The sequence below is a fragment of the Microtus pennsylvanicus genome, chromosome 1 (assembly GCF_037038515.1).
Source record: "Microtus pennsylvanicus isolate mMicPen1 chromosome 1, mMicPen1.hap1, whole genome shotgun sequence".
Lineage (NCBI taxonomy): Eukaryota > Metazoa > Chordata > Mammalia > Rodentia > Cricetidae > Microtus > Microtus pennsylvanicus.
This window is the reverse complement of record NC_134579.1, coordinates 38619558-38647248: the sequence shown is the minus strand read 5'-3', so window position 1 is coordinate 38647248 and position 27691 is coordinate 38619558. Positions and strand designations below refer to the sequence as shown.

Sequence of the window (27691 nt, the reverse complement as noted above, 5' to 3'; positions counted from 1 at the left end):
TGACCCTAAAAAGACTACTGAAATACTTAAGTTTACGAGGTCTCATTGAGTCTTCAAGGACAATTAGCAAATTCCCCACTGAATCTTCACATGAATAAACGGAAGAATAGCAAGAGAGAATTACTGAATACGTGTGAGACAGAAAGAGAGGTGGGGGAGAGGGGAAAGAAAGAGAAAAGGTGAGGGCTGGACGAAGGGAGACACAGAGAGAACAGGAAACAGAAGTCAAATTTCAGAGTGAAAGAGACTTCCAGTACAGCATTCCATTGCTCATGTAGTCCAGTTAGTGGGAAATAATCCATATTCTGAGACCAGTTGGAATCCTGGCTAAGTTTACACCATTCCTCCATTCCTCATTACCAGAGCGGATAACAATTGCTACCTCAAAGATTACATTCATATATATGTATGTAAAATGTACAGAAAGCATATTAAGCATTATCATTATTGCTATCACTTCCACCAGATCAGTGAAAATTAAATTGCTTATTTGGGCTGGTTTGAGAGCATATTTTGAAATAGTTGGTTCTTGAAAATCATACATTATGTAGAATCCCAATAAATATCTAATTGAAGATAAATTTGACTTCTAAAAATGTATCACCATCATTTAAACAGATGTATAATTTCAAGGGAATCAATGTTAGCAAAAAATCTGTTTTCATAAAATAATAATAATAATAATCATAAGTACACTTGGTATATAAACAGGATATCGTGACTTAAATTTTTACTACAGTCTTAAACAGTTGAAATAGCTGTAAAATAATTTGAATCCCAGCTTGCAGAACTCCTAATCTTATCTGCAAGAAGACGAAAAAGAAGCACTGGAGTAAAATTCCGATTCTGCTTACTTCACACAAAGCTAGAGCCACATTGACTCTAAGATGGAGAATCGGCTCAGTGCGATAACAATGTGACTTGTCTAGGGCCTACCGAGCAGGCACAAAAGCAAACAGACTGAAATCCAAGGAAATCTGTGACCTGAAGGCACTGCATAGAGAAAGACGCAGGTGCTACTAGCAGTTAAGGAAAACTTTGTCGTTTCTTTAAGGGCTTAGTAAGAGAGAATAAGAGTCCAACTCTTGAGAGCTGATATGACAAGGGGAATTCAAGTCAACTCAGACCCTTCTCCATGCACTTCATCAGGGGCCTATGTGAAAGATGGAGGGGAGAGTGGGACACCAAAAAAGACTGCTGAACAGGAGAGCAAACAGGACAGAAGGAACAACAGCGGTCAACATATTCTAAAGAGTAGAGCTAGTTCACCATGAACAGAATCCGTAACACATTCACATCATATTCAAACTACTGAAATAAATTGAAGAGGAAATCGTGAAAGTAGTCAAGAGAGAGAGGGGACATTAACCAGAAACAAGATAAAATTATTGCAAACATTTTGATAAAAATTATGTAAGCCATAAGATAACAAAATGCGATCTTCAAAGTTCTTACAGAAAACCCACTGACTTGAATGCTAATTATTGCAATTCAGGCAGAGCATAAGCCTTGGTTGAACTTTGGCACAATTGCACAATTGCCCCATTGGGTTACTGTTTCTATGTTCATGAGGTCTATTTGATTTGAACATGGTTTAATAATTTAAAATAAAAACCTTGCAAAAATAAAAACATTACACACCAAAACTTGCTAAAGTCTATATAACCAAAAAAATCTTGAAGTCATGAAAAAAAAAATAGTTCACTGACCGTCTAAAGGCGTAGAATTCTATAATGAGCACTTTCTTTATGCTTATTTATTGACAAGCAGGAACAAGTTTACCTAGAGCAGTTTCCTGTTGCTCTCCTTAAGTAGACTAGTAACAACACACAGACAGCTGTAGGACTTTAGACATATTAAGTCAGACACTGAGTTACTGTTTGCTTGCTATCCCAAAGACAGCAAAGATTACGGTGTTGATCTGTCTCAACTTTCTGAAGCTCCTTACATATAAGAGTGAGAATATGTTTTTGGTAGGATCTGGGAATGAGTATACAATGAGTATGTGAATGGACTCATGCGTGTACATGTGCACATGTATACAGACACATACTAACCCATATATGTGTATGTATTTCATAGTCTACATTTTTCTCCATAGCATTTATTATCAGATGAAGTATCATATAATTGACTTTTACTTGCCAATTCCTGTTCTAGCATGTATGGCACTTTGGACTTTCTCTTGGTCACTGTAGCATTTACAGATTTAGAATAGTTCGAGAAGCAAGAGTTGATTATGGATTTGTTGAAGAGAGAAATTCTCTTCACTTGAAATCTGGTAGTGCGGGTGAAGAAGAGTAGAAAGTTGCCATCCTTCAACGTCTGCTGTGAATAAGGTTCTTTACTGGGCTTCTAAACCAGCTAACGTTTCAACACAGTGCCTGCACCACTGGTAAACACAGTACTATTGATTGCAATTATTTATTGCTTTTCTTATCTCATGGACTTGCCTGAGCATGGCTATTAGTGTAGTATTATTTTCTGGTTCTACAATCCCGAAAGACCAACAACACACCCATGTTTACAGAGTTAAGAAGTCGTAGAGATGAATCCATCTGGGTGTAGCCAGCATCCGAGTTCATGCCAAGGGGTGGGCAGGAGAAAGCTGAAAGGCTCACCCACACATATTATTTCATCTCCCAAGAGCTAAAATACTACCTTCGGTTGAATAAAACTGAACAAATGAGCTTTAGTTGTGTCATGAAATAATAAGCTTTCCCCTATAAATCTGGATTTTAAAATTCTTTCCAATCTGTTTGACCTGGTAAGAAGAGCTTCAAAGTCAAAAAGGTGAAAATTGGCTTTACTAAAGTTTTAAAGAAATACCCTCTGTATGAGTCCTAAAAACTGCAGGTTCAAACCACAATCAATCAACTGGTATGTAAAAGCACAAACTGTATATATTGGCCCCCAGCTCGGCTAAGATACAAGTGACAAGGCCTTCAGTGATAAATTGTCCCTTCTATTGTATCCAATGGAAATAATCACATTGTCCAATACTTACAAGAAAGTAGGTGTGAGCTCAATTTTCAAACTGAAGGCTATTAATGAAGTTCAGTTAGTCTGTCTCTAAAACATATTCTCAGAGAAGTCTGCTGGTCTTAACTTGGGAAGGGCAGGTACCTAGTCTTAGGTTCCCTTCTCATCACAGCAACCCGTCAGCTATCTGTGAACTGTACACTATGGAAGCACTGGGGTAAAATGAAATAGAAAACTGTTCATGACTTTTTTTTAAATTTATTTATTTATTAAAGATTTCTGTCTCTTCCCCGTCGTCGCCTCCCATTTCCCTCCCCCTCCCCCAATCAAGTCCCTCTCCCTCATCAGCCCAAAGAGCAATCAGGGTTCCCTGAACTGTGGGAAGTCCAAGGACCACCCACCTCCATCCAGGTCTAGTAAGGTGAGCATCCAAACTGCCTAGGCTCCCACAAAGCCAGTATGTGCCGTAGGAACAAAAACCCATTGCCATTGTTCTTGAGTTCTCAGTAGTCCTCATTGTCCGCTATGTTCAGCTAGTCTGGCTTTATCCCAGGCCTTTTCAGACCCAGGCCAGCTGGCCTTGGTGAGTTCCCGATAGAACATCCCCATTGTCTCAGTGTGTGGGTGCACCCCTCGCGGTCCTGAGTTCCTTGCTCGTGCTCTCTCTCCATCTGCTCCTGATTTGGACCTTGAGATTTCAGTCTGGTTCTCCAATGTGGGTTTCTGTCTCTGTCTCCTTTCATCGCCTGATGAAGGTTAATATTCAGGAGGATGCCTATATGTTTTTCTTTGGGTTCTCCTTCTTATTTAGCTTCTCTAGGATCACTAATTATAGGCTCAATGTCCTTTATTTATGGCTAGAAACCAAATATGAGTGAGTATATCCCATGTTCTTCTTTTTGGGTCTGGCTTACCTCAGGGATAGTGTTTTCTATTTCCATCCATTTGCGTGAAAATAGATCCATATCTATCACCATGCACAAAACTCAAGTCCAAATGGATTAAAGACCTCAATATCAGTTTGAACACACTGAACCTGATAGAAGAGAAAGTGGGAAGTACTCTACAACACATGGGCACAGGCGACCACTTCCTACGTATAACCCCAGCAGCACAGACATTAAGGGCCTCATTGGATAAATGGGACCTCCTGAGACTGAGAAGCTTCTGTAAAGTAAAGGACACTGTCACTAAGACAAAAAGGCAACCCACTGACTGGGAGAAGATCTTCACCAACCCTGCCTGATCTCCAAAATATATAAAGAACTCAAGAAACTAGACCGTAAAAGGCTAATCAACCCAATTATAAAATGGGGCACTGAGCTGAACAGAGAATTCTCAACAGAAGAAGTTCAAATGGCCAAAAGACACTTAAGGTCATGCTCAACTTCCTTAGCGATCAGGGAAATGCAAATCAAGACAACTTTAAGATACCATCTCATACCTGTCAGAATGGCTAAAATAAAAAACACCAATGATAGCCTTTGCTGGAGAGGTTGTGGAGAAAGGGGTACACTCACCCATTGCTGTGGGAATGCAAACTTGTGCAACCACTTCGGAAAGCAGTGTGGCGGTTTCTCAGGAAATTCGGGATCAACCTACCCCTGGACCCAGCAATACCACTCTTGGGAATATACCCAAGACATGCCCTATCATACAACAAAAGTATATGCTCAACTATGTTCATAGCAGCATTGTTTGTAATAGCTAGAACCTGGAAACAATCTAGATGCCCTTCAATGGAAGAATGGGTGAAGAAAGTATGGAATATATACATATTAGAGTACTACTCAGCAGTAAAAAACAAGGACTTCTTGTTCATGACTTTTAAAAGTTGTCAGTTATACGTTATCAATCAAGATACACTAATTTAAATCAGCCTTCCCATTGCCACCCCAACATTGGTCTACACAAATAGAATATGTGACATGATTCCTCTGCTCCAAACTCTAACAATGTACTTTAACAGGAATTTAAGTGTGAACGCAGCTTTTCACTCAGGATGAAGTACATCTACTATTTTAGAGGAGTTTCCCCGTCTCTGTCTCCAGGCTATTTATTACTGGAGACAGACATGGACTCTAAGTTCTGAAGGGGGAAGGCTGACAAGTTTTAAATAATAAAGGAGACATTAGATATTTTTCAACAAAACCCTAGCAGTATACCTTAGACTTTCAAAATAAGCACGAAAAAAATCCCAGAATTTTCAAATATTTTAATTGTTTATTTTATATGAATATGGAATTGTGACTTAACTAATAATATTCCACATGGGATGCAGGAAAATCAAGGTTTTGAAAAAAGACAGCTCCCCCCCGGTATTCACCTGCTAACCTGAATCCATTTAAAATTGTGCTTCCAAACCAACATAAAAAGAATTTTAAAACATTTGCCAATTCCTTACAGGATCACAGGAGAAGGAAGAGAACAAAACCCTTACTATTCAAGTGGCCACTTGGTTCTTCATCTTTCTTAATAACTGTCACCCCACTCATTTCTCCTGTAGTTGTGCACCTGATCTCATGAATAGATAAAAGGAGGCTTTCAGTGGCTTCTAGCCCAAATTCTTCAGCTAGTTTCTGGCTTTAGCATTTATTGTCAAGGGCATTAAGATCAAAAGATGCACTTTACTGAAGTACTCAGTGTCTTGTAACACTGTCTCACAACAAAGGAGGTCATTATTTACATCAAACATGAAAGAAGAGCCCCAAAGTACAAGGCCTGCAAGAAGACAGATACAAGAAAGAATTTTCTTGCTCACACCCATGGAAGTTCACATCATCAACACCCAGTCAATTGAAATGTCTTCAGGAGTAGAAAACATATCTTAGGGTGGGTGAAGTCTGGCTTTCTCATACAGTTCCTTGGCTTCTCCCATACCTTCAATCTTTCCCAACAGGGTGGTGACATGGGCTTATTTTACAAGTACAGAAAGATCTCGCGACAGCCCATGGAAACACGAACCATTATTTACACTGGAAAGAATGACTGGGAACAGCTGTGTTCAGCAGCAGACAGCACTAGAGGTAGAAACAGGCTACATTGCCAATCCGTTATTATTTTAATAACTAATGGAAAGGAATAAAATGGATTACCAGTGCTTACTCAGACTGGGCAATTTCTGATGCTGCTGCAGGTCATGGGCTTCTCATGGCTTATGGTATACTTGGGCTTCCTGATGAATTTGCAGCTGAGTAATCCTACCATGGCATTAATTTTCCTCATGCAAATCCCTGAGATCTAAACCAACTTTGCAAATGAACAAAATTAGAGTACCCGTAGGGTCAGAACCAGAAACAACATCACCTTCCTATTCATTATCAAATCACTGAGACCTTGAAAAGACTTGTTTCAACTGTACCTTTGCCTGCACACTGCGTAAGACTATACTTTTTTGTCTCTGTATTACTATACTGTTCCTGTCACAACCAGAGTCTTTGCAGTAGTAATCCCACTAATTTATTTTCTGCTTAGACCGATTATATTACAGATATTTAACTATTTTATCCATTTACTGAATATACCCCTTATCATCATGACTATATGTGTCAAGGCCCCCAAAAAGAGTAATATAGGTAGCCTTTAGGTGACCTAAATCCTGAGGCCCTAATATAATCATTCATTCATTCATTCACTCATAGAAACTCCCGTGTTCCCCTTTATTGAAATACTCTTTACCTCTGCCCTTATCTTGATTCACATTCCAAATACAGAACACCTTGTCATTTCCTGAGTGAATGAACAGCATCTGTTGCTCTTTAAATCTCTGAGACATTGTATGTCTAATTATTCAGATAAGCAAGCATTCGCTACCATATCTGCCTCCTAGAAAACTGTGAGGAAATTGTTGGTTTCAGCTGAGCAAACAAGGAAAAGGATACTCTGCAATCAAGCGGAAGACATTGGAGAGTGAAGAACAAATCTAGACAGGGATATGGGAGCACAGAGCACGTAAAATGAGACTTCAGGACGGACTAGATGGCAGTGAGATGGCTTAGTGGGTAAAAGTGCTTGGTGTACAAGTCTGATGACCCAAGTTCGATCCCTGAAACCCATGTAAAGGTGGAAGGAGAGATATAACTCTTTAATGTTGTTCTCTGATCTTCACATGTGTGCTATGATGTCTGAGCTCCCACATGTCACACACAGAAACACACACACACACACACACACACACACACACACACAGAGAAACACACACAGAAACAATAATAAAGATAAATAATTTTAAAAAGCTGTTTAAAAGAAGGCTGACTTGAAAATCATGTTTACTTCCCTTGCAGTATTTACTTCAATTAATGACACATTCAAAAGGAGTTCAGGCTCACTTACCTTATACCTCAAGGTCTGAAAGGTAGTGAGGGATGAAGGGGCATTCCTCATCCAATCAGCAACTGTAACTTCTAAAATCACAAATGGAAAGACCTGATACTCCATAAGATGACCTTGGGAAACCATGGGAAATTACCATCTTTATAGGTCAGGTATCAACAAACTCATACGATTTAATCCAATACTTAAAATAATTTACATGATAACACATAGCATTCTCTCAGAACAGCAAATTATTCATTCTCAGGAACGCTGAAATATAAGCCATTAGTCCCTAACATCTTTATTAGGGGCAAGAGCATGGTTTTGAATTCTGAATTGCTTGGGTACCTTTTCTCAGGGAAGTCCTCTCACTAACCAAATTTCTCTACATTTATTTATGGTTATGAAAGCATGGTTTTTGTCCTCTTACTATCTGAGGTAACTGTAGTAATATGTAGGTGACCCACACAATCGACTATAAATTCCCACCCTTTTCAACTTCTTGATTACCCATATCCAAGGTCATGCCCTGGACTGGTCAAGTGGGGTTGCTTCCTATCAGCATCCAAGGTTGACCATTATCAGGTCCTTCAAGTCTTCTCATGCCTTCGCTCTCACAACTTATGCTCTTTAATGGCAGAAAAAAAATGACAGCCCCTTGACTCCTTTTCTGGCCTCCCTGCTTCACTATCTATGACAGCATACTCTACTCTAGTCCTTTTTCCTGAATAATTTAATAAAACTCCGAGATAAATATAAAAATACATATTCTATATTTTGGTAAACATGATGTTGTGAATGACTGGTAAGAAAAAGAGTTAGCTTCCAGACTGGGGCCACTAGAAATCGGCAGCCCTCTGCCTAGCACCAGCTGCTCTGCCCAGCCTTCTGCTGTCGCTAAACTTGCTCTAACTTCTCTCAGCAACATTCCAAACTGCAAGTCGCACCTTTCCCACCAATGGCATGATTTTTCAGTTGAATGAACACGAATATTATCTTAACATTCTTTGACTCTCCTTTATGCATAAGTCTGGACTGATCTCATGTGCTTCCTTCCAGTTTGGAAAACAATGTGTCCTTCAAGTAAAAGGCCCGATCTGAAATGGCCTCAATCCTCTTTCACTTCTCCCAGAACTGTGCTCCAATTATCCCATTTAATTCCTAAATCTTCAACTTCTAATGGCTTACTTACTCCTGTTCTAAGTCCAAAAACCCATCTAATAAGTTATTAAATTAGTTATTATTTCTTTGCTTATTGAGCCTGGAAACCATCACTGTTCTCTTTTAAATTAATCGGCAGAAAAGAGAGATCTTATCAAGGTATCCTTCCTACTTATTCTGTATGAAGTCCCAACCCCATGCCTGTCCTGATCCTTGCACTGTACCTTCCTACATGAGAACACCGAAGAACTCCTTATTTCTCTGCTGAACTCGCACATTCTCTGATAAGTTCTCTGATTACCCCTCCTGTATATGCTCTTGAGGGTTTCGGCTTTGGTGTATTGCATATTCTATACAGTCCCCTTATCCAGTTTTACTGCCACTAATTTCAAATGCTAGTTATAGGGAATAAAATCCAAATTTATATTCCTAGCCCAGATCTCTCCTATTCCCTACTTCATATTCACAAGGACTTAGATGAACTTAAACCAAACACATCATTCATTCAGTTCATTTAACCCTATGAATTCCAGATCCACTTCATAGGACTCAGCAGGGAATGATAGCAAGACAGGCCCTTTAAATTCTGCTTCTACCACTTTCCCCAGTTATAGTTTAGACTATGATAAAACCACTTTCTGTATTCCTTACAGTAGTCAAAACACTGGGGCTTATGACATACTAATCTCTTAGCTTGAAATTCCTTTCCACATTTATTTCAATTTTTAGATTTTAGAAGTTTCGTCCTACAGAAAACCTTCCCTGTATTTCCTAGCAAGGTTCTGCACCCTTCATCACTGCATTAATATGCTGAAACCATCAGTTTGGATGTAGTCCTGTCTAGATCCCCGGGACTGAGATGATGTCTCTCTAGAGGTGAACAAACTGCTTGGTAGATGGATAACACTGGGGTGGGCCAACCAGATATGTTATTTTCCCAGTAGCACATCTACAGTTCTGTAATGTTCTTGAGGTCACCTGAGAACAGCCACACTCACAGCCACACTCGTAAAGTCTGCTCCATCTCCTTGCTAATCCTAGGCTAACTTTGTTGGACAAATTAACTTTTATTTTCCGTTTTCCTTAAAATCGCACACATAATAAGCACTGGGTATTGGGTATAAAGAAATACAGTACACAGAAAACATCCCCATGTTATGTCTTATGGGGTTGGGATTCTTTATCTAGTGTGGTTCTAGTGTTAAGAATCAAGATTTCCCAGATGTCTTTCAGCTGCTACCCGGTTAACAAGGAGTGTAGTCAAAAGATGCCTTGACTGTTCTCCATTTTGGATGCATCACAGGAGATCAAGCTGATTGCATAGGTGGAATCTCCCATGCAGGTGTAAGAACTTGCCAGATTTCCTTAAATCAAAAGGAAGGAAAAAGAATGGGACGTAGAGTGGAAACTCACTTACCCCTCTAGATCGCTATGTCTAACATTTTCTCCTGCCATACATTTGAGTCAGGCTTTCGTGGCTTAAGTACAATTCTCAAGAGTCAGTTCTCGTGTTCACCACTGAGAAGAAACTTCACTCTCAACGCATAAAAAGTGCATTGAGCTCTCTGTGAACGAGATGACGTAAACACAGCATTATCCTGTAGATAACCTCATGAGGTAAGTATTAATGTCAGAGGGAGTATTATTTTACAGGCAGAGAAGTCAGCTGATTTGCTCTAAGTCAGAGATGATAGTAAGAGCCAAGAACGTATTCCAAGATTTCAGTGCTTACATCCCTTGCCAAACCTAATCCAAGCTTTTCAAAAAGTCACTCTCAGAGTAGGAAAAGCCTAAGAACTTTATTCATTCTTTTCTGGACTACTCTTGCACAACCCTCTTTCCTTCCTCTCATGATTGTCTTCCCAATGGGGAGCTGTAAAGAACGAAAGAGTCACTAAGTGGCCACCCCACTTGTAGTACCTGGGGAAGTATCCAGGTTCCACCAGGAACACTCCACCCACTTCCTTTAGGGATCTCAGTCAAGGCAGCACAGAGGCCTATCAGCTCGAGTTAATTCAGGTACACTGAATCACGGTGTCCAGGCTCTAATGAAGTCGTTCCCTGAAGGCAGGTCTTACACAGAGGCCCTTAGAACTCCAGAGAGAGAGAGCTCTCCACATAGCTTTGCACATCTGAAACATGACTTTTATAAGGACAATTCTAAGTTTCCAAACTGTTTTGGTGGGGCCCTATGTAACAACAACCATTTAGGAAGAACAGAAATCTGCTAGACTGAATTACTCATGCACACAGAGAAGTCACAATCAGCCACAATACTTCAGGCTTTAGTTTAAGAACAATAGGAGGGGAAGAGAACGAGAACATGAAGAGAAGGTAAGAGAAAGAGGAGAAAGAAAAGGAAGGGAGAGTAAAATGTTCCTTTGTGGGAAAACAAAACAACAAAACAAGTTTTGTTTCCTGCATTAAAGAAGAGGTGTAGCAACGTCTTCAGTTACTATTCATGAGCACTCACATGTTTACATTCTAAGGCAGGGAAACCCCACATCATTTATTTAATGTTTGAGTACAAACTAGTTATACACTGGGCGTTAAAAAAAAACTGAAGAGAAGTACAAGTGATCTTATTTCATTAAGATAACAACTTAATTGATGGTAGATACTCATGAAGGATAAGCCGAGGGAAAGATATCTGGAGAGTTATTAGCCCGTGTTTCACCTTTTGAAACACTAGTCCAGGTAGGCAGTAAGTCTAGAGGGAATATTTGGACCTAGGCCAACTGACTGCATTGCACTGTCACAAAGACCACATCCTTCCTTCCCATTGGCTGGCAGACAATCATCATATCTAGCATTTTGCTGGGGAATGAGTAACAGTTGGCTCGCAGAGAAAAACATACACTCTGATTGGAAGTTTGTCTATCTGCATGGTGCAAATATTTCTAAAATGGTTGATTTAAAGCTACCAGCATGATATCAACAAACATAGAGCTGGGAAGAGCAGAGATGTTAATAATCTCAAGAGCAAGGGTGAACACAAAATCTAGTAAAATAGTTAGGAAACGAGGAGTTGTGTACTTATAGTATCTTTGTTTTCAAAACAATTTATTTGATTGTGAGTTAAAGTAACTGAATGTTGATGATAACTGTGTTTAAAGATTAGCTGATGAAGTCCCCCAAACTGAACGAATGGTCATGAGCTAGTAAAGCTTCAACTGCAACACTGCGCTGGATTCATACTCTAGGCATGCCGAGGCCAGGTGGTAATCCTGACCTGCAGTCATCAAAAAAGTTGCTCTTTCCAGTGCAGTGTCCTTGCCCCACCTGCTCTGGACTAGGGTCAGAAACACTTATGTCCAAGATGGCTGTGCCAGTTTCTCAGTCTCCAGAACTTGCACTGCTTCCCACTAAAAAGATGTCTGACAGTAGTGAAGTCTAACAGACTGGGTTTATGGATCACAAACTCTTAGTGTTAGAATCAACCAACGGGGCTACAGTTACCAGCTACAATTTGATTTAAGATGCTGTCACAGCTAAATCATCTCTTCATGCTTCAATCTCTTATGATCAATGAGTTGAAGAACAGGTGGAGGGGAGGTTTGGGAAGGAAAGGCCACTCACTGGTCGATGAGGTTGCTTTATTCTCGGCAATCTGCCTAGAGTTGACCTTTTCAACTCCCAGCATTTCAGCCTCTCAAACCCAGCCTACACAGTCTACATAGAAGCCTGCAACCTTCTCCAGAATCAAGAAACAAACTCCTCTGAGGAGTTATTCACCTACAAATTGTGTATATTACTTATATCGTTTAAAGAGATTATTAAGACAGAAATCTCTGTAAATATCATCTCCTCTGTTAAAACACAAACAAATGCAGAAATATATTCACAATAAATCAGAGCGTAAACATTTATGTTTCTTCTAAATAGCTGGAAAATCTGTCACGACTTGAGAAATAATGCTGCCTCCAAAGAATGAACTATACCAGAAAAACATTCATTCCATCACCTCCTGGGCAGGAAATACATGCAGTGGCCACTATTGATAAAAATATATTCTAACCTTTTGCACTTGATTAAAAAACAAAACTGTAAAACTCCTTCATAAACAAAAGATGAGAAAGAAGGTCATGAACTACTTAGTCACTGAAGAAAAATACCTGACTCTTAGGTCTGTTGTTTCACAATTCAAACACATCCTCTTCTTGTTAGGACACGGTTTAAAACATAGTCTTCTGGAGTAATATAATCTTCCCAGTGATTGTTTAAAATACATTTATTTAAGAACATATTTATCATAATTTACAGACATGGGAGAATTTTAAATACTTGATACCTCACAAGAACACTGAGAACATACTGAAGAACAGCAGTTTCTATAGGACCTTCTCTGCAGGTCTAAAGAGTTAGTGTGTCTGTGCATTATATACCTGGTGCCCATCGACACAAAATAACTTAGAAAAGCGTTTTCCAGTAGATAGCTGTGTGAAGATACGATCATGGGCAACCTGGCTGGGCCTGTGCCCATCAATGGCCCAAGGAGTGTTGCTTTTAGAGGAGCTATCCTTCCAAAGTCTCCTTTTAGCCTGCTGTTCCAAATAATCATCACCACTCTGTGAACCATGCTGGGAGGCACAGCTTGTGAAACACTGACTCAAAAACACCCAACACACAGCGCAGATCAGCACAAGAAATTGACTCAGTAAGCTATGTCAGCTTGTTATTATGCGAGAGAAGATGGAGGGAGATTTGGACTCTGGCTCAGCTTTCTAGCCTATCCCTCACCCCTATGCTCCACTGGGATGGAAGTATGTTGGTATAATCTTCTTGAAGGGCCTATTTATCTTGAATTCCTGTATCTCTGAGTACCAAAGAATACCACTGTGCTTGCACTGTGGAAGGAACAGGAATAGACACAGATACTGTCTATATTCCAAAGGTTCCTGCAGGCCAGTTACATATAAGATCATTCAAGCAGATAATTATCATTTTATTATTATTGTTATTATTATTATTTGAGCCAGGATCATACTTTGAAGTTCTGACTGGCCTTAAATTCACTATATAGACCAGGCTGGTTTTGAATTCAGAGTGCTTCTTCCTCTGCCTGCCTTCTGCGTGCTGAGATTAAAGCATACATTACCACTTTAGGCAAAGAACATAAATGTTAATAAATAAGAATAATACAATTAAACTGTAATAGTTTGGAAGGATTGAAGATGATTCTAAACATCTGCATGTGCAGTATAAAGGTGTAGTACAGAACCAGTCTTTAACTTGGTTTTAGCTAATCACAAAATAAAATACATACCATGTTCAAATATTTAAATATGAGCCTGAAGATTATTACAACCATGTAAATTTATGAATCATCTTCACACTGAACGTTACTTAGGATCAACCAGTGTGAAGCCTACTGAACATTTTCTTCATGATATATTTTAATCACACCATTAACTGATGCATATTTAGAAACCATCAAAGGCAAGGGAAAGTGCTTCAATTTTCCTATGAAATAGAATTTAAATGCCTCACCCACTCTGCAGTCTCTGTTCTTGCTCACACTTGGGCATGTGTTTGCATGATAAACCCTCTTTGACATGGCGGGGACCAGAAAAAGCAAGTGAGACAGCAGGCAGCCATAAGTGCTATGAAAACCCAGGTCAGATCCTGAAAGCTACCAAGGAAGTGATGACCTCTATGTAGCTACACTGTTGTGTCCACAGATACTTGCTGTGTCTATGCGGGACAGTCCTCCACCTATATGTAACTGGGAATATAAGCACCAAGCAGGAATCCCAAACTTTCCATATTTGCTTTTAGGGCCTATTTCTATTTCTGCACTTACCTTTCTAATCTCTGGTAAGTTATTTAAAATCTCTATATTTCAGAATTAATAGTTAATTCATAGAGTTAATTTGAGCCTTAAATTCTTCATATAATATGGCCAGACCTTTCATGTTATAGATATTTTTCCTCCTTCTCTTCCTCATCACCATCTTGAATGTAGAAGACACCCAAAACCTTGCCATGGTCATAATAATGTTTAGCGGTATATTTTTCTCTTCCTTCTCTGAAATCTCCAGGCTGCTGAATTACCCATATCTACCTAACTCCCATGACTGAACACATTTATGCTCTAATAACAAAACACAGTATTCAGAATATTTCCAAACCTAAATGACCTCATACAGAACCTTTTATGCTGCCCAAAGTTATTGTGTAATCAAGAGAACAATGACTATCCAACTGATCAGGACATCCCATTATTCTCTACTCTTCCTCCTGTCTGATCTCATCTCCACACCCATCGGCTCGACTTTCAGTCCCAGCACTTCTGCACCTTTCTCTCCCCTCCCAAACTCCCATTTAGTGTCATTACCAAACTGCACCACCCTTGCTTCTTCAAACTCACCATGTAATCTTCATCTCCAGCCCTCTAACACAGTACCACCTTCCCTTCATTTATCTAGATCCCGTGGGCCATTCACAACACCTTTCAAAATTTGCCTCCAAGGAACATTTCCTCTGTACTCTCAACCCCAGTGCTAATTCTGGTGACCCGACTATGGCCCTCAGCACTCTATTATTATGAGAAAGAAGGTTCCCAATACCAAAAGCCAAGGCTCTTTGTCCTCAGTATTTCGTGTCTAGCTGCATCTAACACACACAAACCAGGAATACAAATAAACTGTCTTGTGAAAACAGATTTTCCCCAATAAAGATGAAAGGTAAGATAATGACATTATCTTTAAATACCAACTAATATCATGGAAGGGAAAGAATATTTTATTATATGAAGCTTCAGAAAGAGGACGACAGTCAAGCTGTAGGTTCTAGGAGTTCCTTTCAAAACAATATAACAAACAACTTCCTAAATACAGAGCATGAGATTTTTTGGCTTATATTCAGCCACAAGTCACTGAAGGGATTTACAGAGTGGCTGACAAACATGAACTGTGTGATGTCTAGGCTCTTTGCATTGTTTAGAATCTATGACAAATTAAATCTAAATTATTTTCATGCAATTGCTTATTCATGTAGGAAAACAGTAATTCTGGGTACATCAAAAAGAATATCAAGGGTTATAATTTAATACATATATAGGCCTGCCACCTCACTAAATTTTAGAAAGGAATACACAGAGTATTTAAAATAAAATATAGCAAAAAGAAAATAGTCACATAAAACACAACTTTTCAGTGCAGTGGACAGCATACCCCCCGCCCCCCAGCATATTAAGGTCAGTTGGGGCTTTGAGTCACTTCTCTCATCCTGGAGGAGGCAATTTAACTTTACAACTATAAAGAAACTTCCCATTAGAAGTAGTTTCAACTTTAGATTTATTGAATTTTCCACAGTTACGTCATTGAGGCTGTGCACAACCCAGAGGGGCTCAAGGGGCTACACTGTAAACTGTTATAATAAATATTAACGAACATCATGCCTGATAAAACCTGAGGTCTGTACACATGCATCCATGCACCCACACAAGAAGGGACTTTTCACCTTATATGGTTACTTTTGAAAACTCTTTTGTTATTCCACTTTGTTGGCCTGCCAAACACAGAGTACATTTACTTTAAAAACACCAATTAAAAATATTAACAACAAGAAAATATACAAACTGTGGTTTAGAGCCAAGGGCACATAAATTGACAGAGATTCAGACAGAAGTAAACATAAGAGGAATAACAAAGTCCACATCATCCAAAAGAAAGCATGAACAATAAATAGCCTTGTAGTGAAAGTGGTCCTCCTCCAGCCCAGAACTCTGCTGACTCTTTATGGAGAGGGTCAGCAAGCTTTAAGAAAGCATGTCAAATTGGGGGAGGGGGAGCAGCAGGGGCTAGACAGTGCTTCGAAGATTTGCAAGGTCTGGAGAGGAGGGAGGAGATGCTCCTGCTTCACCCTGCAACCTGGGGTGGCAACTGGGATTTTCAAAGTTCTGTTCAGGAACACTGCACCCTGAAAGGTTAGAATCGGGATAGCTCCTTTGACCTCTCCAACTGAGGAGTGTTTGCAAACTCGGTCTCTCGGCATGTCCAATGTACTGGAATAAACGGAGAGCCCCAAGCTCAGTTACAGTTGGTTTTTTTATAGTAGTAAAGGTGGGGGTGAGGGGTTTCTAAGGTTCAGGACCACTGATTGGCTGACATTTGTCAAGGGGTGTCCTGGTGAGTGTGCTGGCAGGTGATCCTATCTACAACAGTTGGAACTTTAGGCATTTCCTTTTGGATGGTCTGTTCTTGGGTGGTGCTCAGGTAATAGCAGTTTGCGGCTCTTCCTGCAATGGGGTGTTGCTTCAGGGTAAACTACTGAGACTCAGGTCTCCCAGACTGGGTCCTACTCTGGTAGGTGATAATGGTTGAAAGTAAAGAACTTCCTTTGAGTGGTCTGTTTCCATTTAGCTTATCATGGCTGGCTCCTACAAGGAGCAGCAGTGGAAAACTATTGGGTGGGAGTTGTGGTATTTAGATTACATTCAAGTCCTGCCAGAGATTTTTGGAACCTTAGTTTCCACTTCTGTAAAATGGAAATCCTTAGACATCAACCTCATACCAGTTGTCAAGAGGAGAGGAATTAAAGCCAGGTGTGCAAAGTGGATTAGCTGGGCAGAACAAAAGCTATACTAATTTTGTCATAGATAGGAGGGAAAAACTATCAAACAAAAAACAAAACAAAACTGCCCTTTGGCATCCTGCAAGTTGAGTTGCTACATTTTTTTTTCAATACTGCAAATGAACTTAACCTGGGTCATGGTAGAGCCTAGTAATTATTGCATCACAGAATATTTATTCTATTAGACTATATACATTGTAGACAATTATGAAGGAAGGAGGGAGTCGAGAAAAGAGAGGCCAAGGAAATACCTAGGCATACTCACATCTGCTTCTTCCTGTGTGATAGCGGTAGCCCACACTGCTATCTCCTCTGTTCTCATGACTGGTTCTAGTCTTATCCTCACCATATTGAGTGTGCCCGGGGCTACAGAAGACCACAACCATAGACTCCTTGTTGGGTAGTTTTTTTTTTTGAATTACATGAGTAATTTCCTTTAATTGTTCTCTATACAGCCATTCCAGACACCCTGGGTGTTAATATGATAAGGAGGTTGCTCTTGCCTTATGTGTTAGAGCATTCCTTTGTTGTAGCTAATATTTCTCCTTCTATGTCTAAGTAGTAGAACATTTTGATTTAGAGATTACTAAATTCATGATGAAGCCAATAAAATGAATTGAACCTAGATAAAAATGAAATGACTCAATTCCTCTTCATTGTGTATTTAAAAGTTTAAAGGGGACATAGAACTATTTGAACATTTATACAATGATATTACTTAGGAGTTTCAAATATCCTATACACTTCTGTTAGACTTATAACCTATCTCAGTAAATCACATGATTTAAAAATACAGAAGAGCTGGGTGTGGTGGCACATGCTTTTAATCCCAGAACTTAAAAGACAGAAGCAGGTGGCTTTCTGAATTTAAGGCCAGCCTGGACTATAGAGTGAGTTCTAGGACAGTAAGAGATACACAAAGAAATTCTGTTTTGAAAAAAAATACAAAATAACTATTTATCATGGCACGATAACCAGCTAGTTTATTTTGTGTGTGTAGTGTGTCTCTGTGAAATACGTGTGTGTTCTGTTTGAGTATGCATGTGTCTGAGCATGCATGTACCTGTGTAATCATATGTAGAGACCAGAGGAAGACATCATGTTTTCTGGTTTTACCACTCTATTCTATTCTCTACTTTAGTCTCTTAAGATGAGATTGCACTGAACCTGGAACTAGACTTGTGGCCAGCAAGCTTGTCTCTGCTCTGTACAATGCTCTGGTTACAGGTACAATGAGACAATACACCACATTTTTATATATATATATATAATCGTGTGTGTGTGTGTGTGTGCGCGCGCGCGCGTGCACACGAACACACATGTATGAATGCTTGAGGCCAGAAAAAGGAAGTAGATCCCCTTGAGCTGGAGTTCCAGGCAATGATGAGCCACCTAAACTGAGGCTGGGAACTCCACCAGTGCCCTATGAAAGAGCTGCAAATGATCTCAGTCACTGAGCCACCTCTCCAGACCCTTAAGATGGGTGCTGGGATCCAAAGTTGGGCCCCCACGCAGCACTTGTGCTTTGCCTGATGAGTTCTCTCTCCAGCCCAACTGGCTGTTCTTACTTACAAAAATTAATAATGAGATCTTATGCTTTCTTGTTATACAGATAATTTGGTTACAAACATACTAGCTTCCACTGCTTAAGCATAAAATCAAAACTCCACCACAAGCCTCAGCGTGGCTTTGTCTCCAGGTCATTCTGTTGTCTGTTAAGCTCCCTCCTCATTCCACACCTCTTGAATTTACTTGATGACTCCATGATCTACTCTAATTTATTCAGTAGGCCAGCCGGTTCATGCCGCTATGACACACACTACACACAGATGCCTCAACTTTTCTTCCCCTGTATGAATACCAGCATTCAAATCCGACTTCATTGAGATGGTTTTTGAAATACTATCTAACCATACTAACTGTAGGCCATTTCCCTCTGAAACTTTCCGATGTTTCTGTGGCCCATTAACATGGCAAACTTCTGGTTGGCTAGCCATGCTGCAAGTTCCCAAAAGGTAGGACTGAGTGTGTGCAAGGAGTTCCTGGGGGCCTCAGTAGCACATTGCCTACGGAGTGGATTCTTCAGGGTTTAAGGCTTCGTTCTCTATCTTCATTCATCTTCATACTCAGAACAGAGTAGTAGAAACTGACACCAGATGGCTGGATATTCCCCGCTTCTCTTACTATTTATTTATTTTCCTGCCTGAATTCTAATTAAACTCCATTCTACCTTTTTCCTCTTTTTCTTTTTTAAGTAATATAGAAAGGATAAATCCAGACACCTGGGATACTGGCACAAACAAGTTGAAGAGGGCAGACAAGACAGTTTGGAAAAGAGAGAGTGGCAAGCACCCTGACTATGGGTGGTGCTTAGTTTCTAGTTTGAGGGCTGGACCACTGTGGAGGTTCATAGGAGTCCAAGAGGGCAGGAATCCCAATCACATATAGCACTGAAGAAGTGATTAAAATCATGTTTTGTGCCTTACATATGTTCTGACAGTAAAATCATACAGAAGTAATAAAGATCGTATATATGATATATGTCTATCATGTGTGCTTGTGTATACATTTAAATATGTAAGTTATGGTTAGCTTTTCAAAAATAATCATACTTTTGTGAAACACAAGAAGGTTCTGGCTCTGAAGCTTGGTTTTGTTGGCTGTTCTTCCACTAGACTAGTGTTCAGGGTGTGTAGAAACACAAACTCCCCAGCAGACACTGCCTTGCAATATAATGCATGTGCTTCGTTCACTACTTTTATTAATTTTTTACATTTTCACTGGTTGACCCTTTGCCTATATAAAAATTTCTCTATTGAATCAGAAGGCTGATCAATGCTTTCAAGTTATTCCTCTGCTTTATATTTTGTTGTGAGCTAGCTAAAAAAGAGGTTTATAATGAAAGACTAGTATTTTTATTCCCACAGAATGAAACATATCAAAGGGAAGAGGTGGTACAAAATGTAACCAGGCGTCACAGCCTTGTCAGGTAGGGAAAAAATACCATTACTGCATTCTGCTTCAGTCTGCACAGAAATATGGTAACTATGAAGAAGTTCCTAGATTTAGAAATAACGAAGGACGAAGCTGGACTATATGAAAGGACCCAGAACTCAGGAGATGAATGTCATCAATTAGGACTATGTGAATGCAGATTTCTTTACAGGTTAGAGGCAGGTGAGCACATTAGGATGCTAAAACAAAGAGTCAGCAGTAGGAAAAAAAAAACCCTACAGTTCTTGAGGTAATATCCAGAGGACGTGCCCAGGGTCCCAAGGGTTAAACAGTAGGGCAGACCAGAAAACCAACAGGAGTAATGTTCTATGACTGAGGAGGAAACCGGTGTGTAAAGAAGGAAAGAGAAGCTGAAGTGGGGCAGACGGGTGGGTGTTACCAGAGATGAATGGCTGTTTTTCAAGGGACAGAGTGGGCATGGGGAAAATGGAAGGGAGGGTAAGAGAAGCAAGACAAACAGACAATGAGGAATAAATAAAACTTATTGTAATACGGGTTCATTTAGAGCTGCATGCTTAAAAACATGTCCTTTAAAATCAATTTGTCTTTAATGTTGGTATATATTTATTGTAGAAATAGCGGGTTTTATTATGACATTTTCATGGATACATATGTGCCATGTACTTTGGTCATATACACCCCATTATGCTCTTTTCTACTCTTCTCCCCTGATCACTTCTTTCCGGGGGGGGGCACACACGCAAGCAAAAACACACACACACACACACACACACACACACACACACACCACATTCCACATTCCACACTGTCTTTCTGCATCTGGCTTATTTCACTTAATATGATAATCTCTAGTTTGGCTCATTTTTCTGCAAATGACTTAATTCATTTTTCTTTATGGCTGTGTAAAAGCCCATTGTGTTTATATACAAATTATCTATTCATCTGGCAGACATCAAAGGCTGATTCTGTAACATAAAAACCGTAGTTTATTATGAACAGTGCCTTAGAAAACATGGATGTAAAGTATTTATATTATTTGATGACTTAAGACTTTTTGGGTATACAGTCATAGGTGGTATATCTGGACCATATGGTAGTCATGTTCTTTCTTTTTCATTTTTCTTTAAATTGATTTTTATTGAGCTCTGCATTTTTCTCTGCTCCCCTCCCTGCCTCTCCCCTCCCCTTCAACCCTCTCCCAAGGGGTAGTCATGTTCTTTAAGTCAGTCAAACCACCAAGCAAGCAAGGAAGCTAGTTAACAAACATTTGCTGAGCAACACTGAAGTGCCTGGTACCTCGAAGCACTAGCCAAGATTTCCAGGATTGACTCGGGAACATAACACAAGGTAGTAAGTGCCATGCTGCAGATCTATAGCAGATACATGGAAGAAAAGGGACATACATTTAAGCAGGGAAGAATAGGATGTTTTCTGGAGGGGGAATTGTGGAAGGGTATTTATCTGTAATCTCCGAGAACAGAGACAGCCTATTAGAAATGCTGTTTACTACTCTCTGGCTCAAAACGATGGGGAAGTGTACTGTATTCTATGTGAAGCTTAGCAGTTCCACACAAGGAAACGGCAGGATCCTGACCACCAATGATGATGACCAGTTCACAAGTCACACAAAGCTAACAGCCCTGCAGGGCAAATGATCTAAACCAAACCTTTCTGTCTTCTGTGAGAGGTAAGGCTGGCGGTGGCTGTCACCCTCTCACTCCAGCAAGACTGGGACTTACTCTGTGTAATTGCCTTCTTGAGTGAACTCATGCCACTATGTTCCAGTTTAATAATTATTTGCATTCTTTGGTCCCCTAGCAGTAAGCAGAAGAAAAATATTTTCTTCAATATGCCCTTGCAACAAAAAACAATTGTCTTGCTTTGCTTCTATTATTTAGAGCTTTTGTGGGCATCTTATCTAGTCATGAACACTGATACTCCCAAGGCTTCATTGTTTGTATCCTTGTCATTGACAACTCTGAAAATCAGTTCTCACTGAGCTTTCCAAGTGGGCTTTGTTCCTTCCTGTGTGAGCACACCACTTCATTACTGTAGAGAGGGCTGAGCTCTGCCTTAACATTTCCTAACAAAAAAACCAAAACTCCACAGCAAGAATAACCCAGCCACAGAGTTGAAGGGGACTCAAAACCACTTATGTAACCACCTGGGTGATGCAGGACAAATGGCCCAGCACTTGAACAAATTGTTTCAAGTGAGAGAAGATACCATTTTGTTTAGCGTTAATATAGCAATCTTTTAAGAGTTAAATGGATGGCAGGGCACCAACTGGATATTCTTCCTTAGAGCAACTTTACTGTTTGGGGGTGAAGAGATAATAGCTAGCATTTACTGACTGTTCACTATGCACCAGACATAGTGCTATGTTCTAAGGATTATTTCATTGTGTACTTATACTAATCCTAGAAGATTGGCACTATTATTGTCTTTATCTTATGATGAGGAAATGAAGGCTTAGAAAAGTTGAGAGCCAACCAAATATTTCTCTGATTTTACCATTAACAGGCATGTGATCATTCTTATGTGACCTGTTATCATGTGTCTGTGTGTAAAATCAGAACAATTATGATAGTCTCTCCTGGGAAGACTGGATTATTATATGAGCTATTGGACCAAAGTATGTCTAGCACAAGTCTGCATTCTCATTTTACTGGCAGCATGGAGTACTAGGAGACCTGCCTGGGCTGTGTAGTTAGTTTGCTTGAGCTCAGAATCTAGCTCAGTTCCTTGTTATCTCTAATTTTGGGCATGTACTTTGCTCTCTGACCTTTAGTTTCTTCACCTATATAATATGAAAGCTCACACCTGCACCCCATAGGCTCAACAAGATAAGCCCGTACAATGGCAGAATAGGCGCCTCCTCTACGAAGATACTAATTAAGTACTATTAGAAAGGGATGATTAGAGTTCATTTAGTTCTTTTAGAGTTCCAACTAAAAGCAGAGTGGTCTACCGTGTCAGGAAACAGATCAATGACCACCTTTCTGAGACACAGTTTTCACATCAGTTCAGTGGAGACATAGGGTGCACCAGAGCCCACTCGCTGTCCATCAGACAGTTCCTTCCGAACTCCTGCCTGGAGCCACAGTGCACACAGCAGCTTAGCAGCTAAACCTGAGACTGGGAAGTGAGAGGAACAGATAAAGGACCGATAGAGGAAGCAGAAAGCAAAATAGAAAAGTACATTATGAAAAAAATATGAAAATCATTTAATGATTCAACAAATCAAGTAACAGTTGACCACTAAGTTATGCAGGGAAGTGTAGATTACCTTAAAAACAGCTCCACCAGAGTGGTTACTAAAACAAACAAAAATAACTTCTGCCACTTCAAAAGGAAAATTCACTTCTGTAGGCCACCCAGTTTGTGACAAAACGTAAATCAATCACATATTATTCTGGATTTCTTTCAAAGCTATATTCTGTTGCCCATTTTTAGGGACACATTTTATAGCATTCTTTTTCTACTATGTACCAGAAAAACAACCAAAACATAAGAATAAGAAATTCCCTCAACCAATTCAAATAAAAGCTAAAATGGGCATTTTTCTTTTATTTCCTTTTAGGAGTATTCACAAGCAATTTAATAATAGAAAGCATAGGTATTTCTGCCTTTTTCTTTTTCACTTACTCATTCAAAGCTACTAAACCACAGATCATGGAAATCCATGTCAGGAAGAGAAACCCCAATTCCCTCGCGCTTGTGTTCCATGTCTGGAAGAACTAGCAGAGCGTTTCCTCATGTGAAAGCTTAACAAGCTGAATGTAAGTGTTCTGCTCCACACGGCTTCCATCCCACCACGGCTGAGCTAACCAAGAACGGACTCCCACGATACTGCATTTTTGACGCTCTTTCTAACAGTTGGACATTTCTGGACTGGCGGCAGAATTAGCCAGAAAATTCTTTTGTTTCTTAGACTTGAGCAGACAAAAGGGGTTGGTGAAGAACAGTTGAGAAAAATGTTTGAATTCTACAGCATAATACTGTAATTTTCTCATTATAGAAACACTTCAGGCATCTAGTTAAAGTTCAAATAACAACTACCCACATTCAATTTAGGGCTCATGTTTTGTGATCAGAAACTATGAGATCTCAACTAAAAGCTGATTTCTATGTCTCTCACTAAGTCAACACCAAAACTGTATCCACAGGAGACTGTGGCCCATGAGTTTTTACAGCCCCTGCCAAATGTATATATTCTTACTATCTGCTTCCAAGTTGGCCCTAGGTCATACATACGATTAACTCCTACCCTATTAGAATAAACAATTATTTTGTTAACAAATTTAAATAAGAGGACGAGGAACTGTTCTTGCACATTGACTTACTTATAGGTTCCCTGACTACTAGTTCATATCTAAGGCAGAGATGGCAAGAGAAGATATAGATATAAATGGGAATTAAGTCTTATCTCGTCAGGGATTACTTATCTGTAGACGGCTCTTTGTACCTGGTAAACTTTGCCAACTTTTGTTTTCTAACCTAACCAGATCAAAGAACACCTTAAAATGACCTTAGCTTCAGTCTTCTTGTATGAGTTAGGAAAGACACAAAAGCAAAAATATACCTATATTGTAACTATGGAATTAAGGCTTATTATAGAAAATGACAATGTAAATGAGAATACTTATAAATTTTAAATAATTAACAAAGCTCAGCCTGAACTCCTCCCTTTAGACACACACACAGACACACACATCTCTTTGACTAAGAATGTCTATGTTAGTCATTATATCTGGTTTTAAGGAAATATAAGCAACATCAAAAGAAAAAAATTTCCTGCATAAGAAATAATTCTTACTCTAGTTCTCAGAACTTAGAAGTAAGTACAAAATAAAAGTTAAACTTTAGTCTTGGAAGGCTAAAAGAACCAATGCAAATGTTGATTGTACAACTCCAACAACCTTTTAGCTATTATTCCTTTTTGCTTAAGAAGTTATAAAATAAGTTTAATGTATTTCTTTGCACCTCTTGAGGAAAGTATTAAGTACTCTAAACTACAGCCCTATTAGATCTCTGGGAAGGAAGGAGCCCACGTTTGTTTGTTTTTCTGTCAACTGATAAGGCCTCATTGGAGCACTGGACTGAGCTCCCAAGGTCCAAATGAGGAGCAGAAGGAGGGAGAACATGAGCAAGGAAGTCAGGACCACGAGGGGCGCACCCACCCACTGAGACGGTGGGGCTGATCTAATGGGAGCTCACCAAGGCCAGCTGGACTGGGACTGAAAAAGCATGGGATAAAACCAGACTCTCTGAACATCCTGCAATCTTGGTTCCCCCAGGAGAACAAAGTCAGGCTACACAACTTACCTTTCAGCTAGTACCAAAGGACTGAAATCAAAAGGATAGTTCTGCACTTAGTTATGGAAGAGAGTCGCCATTTTTTTTTTGAGAGGGGAGGGAAGTTTCTTCGTAGGCTAAGACTCAGTCAGCATCCTTTGTTTTCTCACATACTTTTGGTTAATGGGTCCTCTGGAAACTCTGAAGGACTGCACAGATCTGGGAACAGTGGCTGTGAACCATTATCATGAAGTTTATGGTATACAATGTACCCAGGTCATAATCAAGGATTCTGCCCTTTCGTTGGTTACCACTAGAAACATATTCACCAACCATCTGAATCCGTACATCCACAAAAGAGATAACTGTACAAGAGCTACTGAACAGGAAGATGTGGGAACAGTCATGAGTTAGCGACACACTGTGAACCTCAACAGAGTGTGGCACTTCTGGGCCTGAGGCCTTCTCCTGTTGCTTCTGTGATGAGGGCTTGAGTGTGACAGGAAGGGACATGGGAGACTAGAAAGTAGTGGAAGAAGCTTCTTTCAAAATGAACACGGGGTGAAGTAGACTTGTCTTTCCTCATAAAGCCTTCCTCTATCAACCAGCCACCCACTCCCTCCCCCAGTAAAAACAGGGGCAGCCTCTAAATGCCAAGAGAATAATTGTCTGTGTTTTGCATGCTGAAATTGGCTTGGCAAGCTCTCCACCTTGCAAATCATACAAAGAGCTTAGTTTAGTCTGTGTGTAAAGGCTTCATGATCATTACCCCAAACATCCAAGGCAAGATGCTCAGGGGAGGGGAATTATTCTTTGTTTCCCCTCCTAATTGTAAACGTCTGACATCCATTTATTTACTTACAGCTCCTAGCAGCAGCCACCCCACTGGTCAACACATACTCTTGGCGGCCCTGAATGCTTTCTAACAAAGGGCTACATGGAACCACACACAGTGGACAGGGAGAAACCTCAAACTTGACCTATCACAGCCTCAGAGGACCTGCTAGAATCCACAGACTTCAGAATATCTGAGAAGCAGCTCTGGTCAACAGTCCCCTCAGTGACCAACTCATGGAAATCTCTCTTCTGCTCGAGTCAGTACTAGCAAAGGCCAGTTCCCATCTTGGTATATATCCTCAAAGAGGACATAAAGCAACACTTACATTACTTTGAAGACCCAAACTCTTGGGGTCTAGCTGGAACCACAGCACCTTACTGTGTTCACCCGGCTGCTTGTATTTTCCTTGGTGTACCTGTGTGATTGTTTACTTATACAGATCTCCTGATCTTGAAACAACTCCCTTTCTACTGCCTAGGATAGCTGAACAAAGGGGTTTGAATGCAAATCACACTGTATTTTAATCTCTCACCACTTCAAGATGCAAGTGTTTCACAAAACAGGACGGGCCGCCTCAATTTTGCTGACACAGAGCTGTAACATTCTGGTTGAGAAGGTATCTGTCCTAACTTGACACAGGCCATTAATTCTATTGAGAAAGAATTCATGCAACATAAAAGGTTTGTAGAGACTGGATGAGATCTGAAGCCAGTAAGAGTTCCTGCTTTGCCATTTATTGTCTCTATGGCTTGGGGCAGACTGACCTAAACTCATAAATTTTAGGTTCTTAGAACCCATATTAAGGCATAGATTAATCATAACATGAAATTATAGGGTTTTCATTCCAATGAAATGCAAGTAAAGTGCTCTCACATGGCACCTGAAGACAGAAGTTTTGTGTGCCTTGTATGTCATTGACCATCAGAGCATAGGTAAGCACACTGCTCTAAATAAACAGGCTGTTAGTGTGTTTACGACAGTTTTAGAGTTTTGGCCAGTGAAAAGGGGATAAAGTTGTTTCTTAAGTCATTTCCAGCAGGATGCTGTGAGTTCCTGCCATGTACTGGGTTTCAGGGCACAACACCACATACCCAAGGTCTTTATGGTCTCTAACTTTTTTACTACTGTAGTTAAGAAACTAAGCCCTCAAAAATGAAGTAATTTGCCCTAAATTGGACCAGTAGGTACCAAAGAGTGCATGATTATAACTTAGCTAAGCTGGTGCCACAACTTAACTCTTTCCTCTGTTGTATACCATGTGGTTACTTACTGCCTTACTTATATTTGGTAGTCTTTAAAAGCAATGAAAGGTACAGGACACACGCGCGTGTGCACACTCTCTCTCACACACACACTCACAAATATTTTTCAAATGGAACACTTACAAAATAGAAAACATGACTTTTACAGACTATAAAATGTAGAATATAAGCACTGAGATTCATTCCATTTAATTTTCCCAGTGATTGCTGAGCACTGATTGTTGCATCTTCTTTATTATAAGCTGGCCAATAATAGGAAACTTTATCTCTCCTATGTGTTACC

The 27691-nt window shown here is 39.9% G+C and overlaps 2 protein-coding genes across 4 annotated transcripts in view; one reads left to right on the top strand and one right to left on the bottom strand.

The window, feature by feature from the left end:
* Cmss1 (cms1 ribosomal small subunit homolog) overlaps positions 1–27691 on the bottom strand; it is a 292336-nt gene that overhangs the window by 160333 nt on the left and 104312 nt on the right. The gene's annotated exons all lie outside the window — the stretch shown is intronic.
* Positions 1–27691, top strand: part of Filip1l (filamin A interacting protein 1 like) — a 241563-nt gene that overhangs the window by 113213 nt on the left and 100659 nt on the right. The gene's annotated exons all lie outside the window — the stretch shown is intronic.